The sequence below is a fragment of the Canis aureus genome, chromosome 32, assembly GCF_053574225.1.
Source record: "Canis aureus isolate CA01 chromosome 32, VMU_Caureus_v.1.0, whole genome shotgun sequence".
Lineage (NCBI taxonomy): Eukaryota > Metazoa > Chordata > Mammalia > Carnivora > Canidae > Canis > Canis aureus.
Genome location: NC_135642.1, coordinates 43,653,541 through 43,658,468, shown reverse-complemented (window position 1 = coordinate 43,658,468; position 4,928 = coordinate 43,653,541). Strand labels below are relative to the sequence as shown.

The window sequence follows — 4,928 nt, the reverse complement described above, 5'->3', positions numbered from 1 at the left end:
ACAGGACATCTGCATCCTCACAGGACGGGCGGTGGGACAGCACGGGGAGGATGAGCGCTGTTCCGGGCCTGGGAGCGGCCTGTGCACAGGCCTGAAGCAAGATGCAGGGTGTCTAGGGGCCCTGAGCGCCTCGGTGAGGAGGAGGGGACGGCCCTGAGGCTGGAGAGGCGGGAGGAGCTCCGGGGCCTGCATGTGTTGGCAGGGAGCTAGGGCTCTGGCCCAAAGTTTTGGGAAGCCTTGGAAGCAGGGAGCAACCAGCTCGGCTTTCCGGCTTTCCGGGTTGGAGGAGCTCGCGTGCGGAATGGGCTGGGGGGGGAGCCCGGAGGCAGGAAGCCGCACGCAGTTGCCAGCATCTGGATGAGGGCAGACGCCGGGAGGAGGGGACCCGCAGTCGGATCCCTGGGGCGACCAGGGGAAGGCCTTCTGGCTTGAGTGACAGGTGGGCTGGGGCTGCCCTTTCTGGAGAAGAGAAGGAACCTGGGAGACTTTGGGCCGTGCTGAGGTTTCCGTGCTGGAAACCCCTGTACCTGGCGGGTAGGCCGGGGCACCTGGTCCTTCGGGGAAAGGTAGAGCTGGAAAAACACCATGGGGTGGTCCTGTGCAAGGCGAGGTAAGAGTCCCGCAAGGACTCTTCCAGGAGGGGCCTCAGCAGGGAAATATTAGAGCCCTGGGAAGCTCGGGTGAGTTAGAGGCCACGGAGAAGGAGCCAGAGCGCCAGAGAAGAGCGAGGGGGACCAGATGTCCTCTGGGAGGCACATGTGTCGTTGCGGTCCTGTCCTTTTTTGTTTTTTTAATGTGGTTTTCTCCCAAAAGTACCTTTTAAAAATTATTTTATTAAAGATTTTATTTATTTATTTATTTATTTATTTATTTATTTATTTATTTATTTATTATTTATGAGAGACACAGTGTCACCCCTCCAGGGTCCCCTTGCCTGCTGCTGGACTCCTGGGTCTCTGTTCCTCCTCTGAAGCCTGAGCAGCCTCGCCACCTCCTTGCCCGATAGACGACAGCAGAACTGACACCCTGGGACCTCTGAGGTTGGGTCGCAGAATCGCAATGTGGCTTCCACTCGTCTGCTGGGACCTCATTCCTGGAGCTCTTAGCTACCAAGCCAGAAGTCCTCTGTGGGTGGAGGCCTCCATGCCATGAGGAAACCCAGGCCATGTAAATGGGCGCATGTAAGTGCTCCTGTCAACAGCCCCCCCCCAGCTCACCGTCACCATTGATGGTCAGACATGCCAGTGCACGAGCCCCCTGTGACTCCAGACCCCAGTGTAAACTCACCTGCACCACTGAGGCCCCACACAGCACAGAGCAGCTACAAGCTGTCCCCCCTGCACCTGCACAAATGCCGGAACTACGGAGCCCAGGAGCATAATAAAATGGTCAGTGTCTGATGCCACTACATTTTGGGGTGGTTTTAGGCAATAATAGGGCTATCCAGAAGAGGCAGGAAGCAAACAGGTCAGGCTGCGGGCGTGTGGCAGGGACAGGGAGAGGGAGGGACTGGCCATGTCATAGGACCCCGAATGACTCGGGGAGGGGTGAGCGTGACCCTGCATGCAGGTTAGGCAGAGGAGGTTGGTGGGCTGAGCAGGGGCTCTGCTCTGAAAGTGGGGAAGGCGGGTTGTTTGGAGCAGAGCTGAGAGCCTGGGACATAATCCTGGCACAGGAGGGTTCCTCAAGGGCAATAGCAGGGAGATCCTGGCGGGAGGAACACCAAGAGGGGTTGAGAGCTTTGGAATCTTACAGATTTATGTTTAGTTCCCGGTGCTTTCACTAACCAGCTGTCCCTGGGCCTCAGTTTGTTCATCTGGAAAATGGGAGTACGGACTCCTCCCTGGTGCCCAGTAAATGCAAGGTAAAACACGACTTTTATCAATTTTTCCCCTCTTATATTTCTTATAATACTATCTTTTTTAAAAATATTTTACTTATTTATTCATGAGAGACATAGAGAGAGAGAGGCAGAGACACAGGCAGAGGGAGAAGCAGGCTCCCTGCTGGGATCCCGACACGGGACTCGATTCCGGGTCTCGATCCCGGGTCTCCTTGGCCAAAGGCAGGTGCTAAACCACTGAGCCACCCGGGGATCCCCTGCCTCATTTTAAAGACCCAGAAAATGAAGCCCAGGGGAGCTGGGAGTCTCCCAAGCCTCCCGGGTCTAGAACCTTCACCTTGAATTTTTGCTGCAGTTGCATGTTGCTCCCTTCAGAGAGGCGGGAGCAGGAGAGGGCCGGCTGGCGCCCGGCGTGCCCAGGGGGTCCGGGCAAGGCTGCCAGCGTTGGATTGTGCGCTCCCAGCCCTGCTCGGGCACCAGCCTCACCACTGCTTGCCCTCCGGAGTCCCAGATTCGTCGTAGCCCAGAGCATGCGTGGCCGTGGGGAGCTGCCACCAGGGCCCCGTGGGGTGCTTGCTGCTGGGCAAGCCCTGCCTCCAAACCCTCCTGGACCCCAGCTCCCCCTTCCTGCCACCCGCCTCCGCATCTGGCTCCTTCTCCCAATGCATTGCTGTTGCCCTTAGCAACGGAGCTCCGGGACATCCTGGTCCTCCTCCCTCCCCCCTCCCTTTCCTCCTCCTCCTCTGCTTCCTCATTCCTTCCTTCCTCCCTCCCCGCGCCCTTCCCTCACCTGCGGAGACCTTGCCAGGAGTTGGAAGTCCCCCAGCTAATCTGTGCCAGCTGGGGCCCAGCCAAGCCCCTCGGCCCTTCTGGGTTGCTGGGCTGTTGATGATCATGGTCAGTCCTGCCCGAGGGACGGGTCCTGCAGGCTCCGGGACGGGGGTGTCCCGGGAAGGCTCTCAGGCAGGGCTCTCAGGGCACCCAGGGAAGTTCCCCCCATCAGAGCTACTGGGCGTGGTGAGCTTCCCGGAGCTGGAGGCATGCAAGGAGAGGCCTTTCCAGTGCTGGGGGAGGCTGAGGGGTGTGGCTGATGCTGGGCAGTGAGGGCCCCGCTGCCTGACCCTGGCAAGCTCCAGGAGGTCAGCAGGGGCTCAGCCCCACCCCTCCCACGGTCCTCCTCGCCCCCACCTGCTTCTCCCCGAGCCTTTAGCAACCCCCCGCCCCACCCCCGCCCAGAGGCTGCACCTCTCTCAGCTAGGCCCTGAGAGGGGAGCGGGTCCTAGGAGGGGCTCCGGGCTGGGCACCCCCAGGGCACTCCCGGGTCCCGCCTCCCGCCCAGTGCCCCCTGGCCCCACGCCCATCTGACGGCTGCTGGCCCCACGGGGTGGCCGCCCACAGCACGCACCTGCGGCGCCCCTAAGGGTGGCCGTCTGGGCCTCACTCGCTCGCAGAGGCCGAGGGGGATCCTGGGCGCCGCTGCCTCTCCGGGCCTCGGTTTCCCCATCCGCGACAGTGGACTTTGAGGGCTGTTTCGGCAGGTGAGGTGACTAAGTGGGGCTGTAGGAAGCAGGCGAGTGTCTTTGGGCATCATCTTGCCCCCCCCCCCCCCCCCCCCCCCCCCCCGCACCCCGGGCTTCAGGATTGAGCCTTAGGAGCACCCACGGCGACCCTGCCTGAGACTCGACTCCTCACCTGCCAAAGGAGGAGAATAATCACTGGGATGTCTCTTGCGGGGGCTGTGAGCCCTGGAGATGGCCAGACTGGAAGGTTCCAGAGGGTTCCAGAGGGTTCCACCAGGAACAACGGGAACCCAGGCTGCCCAGGGAACGGCTCCAGCTCAGCCGCCCCATCTGGATGGCCCAACCTCGGACTCGGGGTCCCTGGGGCTCTGCTGCCCTCCAGTGGCCAGAGGCCCCCCGGGCACTTAGAACCTGCGAGCTTCTGGCTCCTTCCACCAGCAGCCGCCGTCCTAGGACAGACAGGACTCTGAGGCCCGGGACGCGGGAGGGACTTGTTCGGGTCAGGCAGCAAGTGGGGGGCAGCGCCTGGACCCGAACCTGGGCCTCCAGGGCCCAGCCACCCAGGGAGGGAGCCTCCCCCGCCTGCCCCACCTGCCCCACCTGCCCACCTGCCCCACCTGCTCTGCCTCCCCCACCTCCCCTGCCTGCCCCACCTCCCCGTCTCCCCTGCCAGCCCCACCTGCCCCACCTGCCCACCTGCCCCACCTGCTCTTCCTCCCCTGCCTCACCTGCCAGCCCCACCTGCCCACCTGCCCACCTGCCTACCTGCCCCACCTCCCCTGCCAGCCCCACCTGCCCACCTGCCCACCTGCCCCATCTGCCCCACCTGCTTACCTGCCCAGCTGCCCCACCTCCCCTGCCAGCCCCACCTGCCCACCTGCCTACCTGCCCAGCTGCCCCACCTCCCCCACCTGCCCACCTGCCCCGCCTGGGGCGCCCGCCTGCCGGCCACGCTCAGCCCTGGCCTGCACCGCCCTGGGAGCTGGGTCACCCCGACCTGGGGGCAGGACCGGCCGGGAGGTACCTCCACCCCCACCTCCCGATGATCAATACCTAAAATAATGGCCGTGGCCGTGATTGATGGACGGAGCATAGCTAATTACCCTGGAGATTAAAATGACTGTTTCTGTTTTAAAGGGCTGCAAATGAGTTAATTATTTCCTCTGCTCACCTCTCTAACCTCGTTACACTTCTAAATGAATAGCAGTATTGATCTTGGAACTGATTTCGGTGCCCCCCCCCCCCCCGCCGCGGCCTTAACCAGGGCCTGGAACCGCTGCAGCGTCTCCTCCTCCGACCGGAGATCGGCCTCGGGTCTCAGGCCTCAAGCCGGGCCTCGGCGCGGACGGCGGGCGAGCGGGCGCCTGGCCCCGTGGTCGCCCCGGCCCGGGGGCCACTGCAGCCCCGGGGCTCGGGGAGGCCGGCAGGGCACTGGGCAGGTCCGGATGCCCCGGGTGCCCCCGGGTGCCCAGCGCCGCCCGTGACGGCTGGCCGAGTGTCTTTCCCCCCGGAGCCACGGAGCCACGGAGCCACCCGCACCTCCAGCCCCTCCAGCCCCTTCTCTC

At 63.3% G+C, this 4,928-nt stretch overlaps 1 long non-coding RNA gene across 2 annotated transcripts; it reads left to right on the top strand.

The window, feature by feature from the left end:
- The first annotated feature begins 167 nt into the window (after positions 1–167).
- Positions 168–4,478, top strand: LOC144303583 (uncharacterized). Of its 2 annotated transcripts, none has more exons than XR_013370608.1 (4): positions 168–439; positions 910–1,388; positions 1,791–1,864; positions 3,483–4,478. It is a non-coding gene; the product is annotated as an uncharacterized LOC144303583 (long non-coding RNA). The 2 variants fall into 2 exon arrangements; XR_013370607.1 differs by having other exon boundaries at positions 172–439; positions 924–1,388.
- Positions 4,479–4,928: the final 450 nt, after the last annotated feature.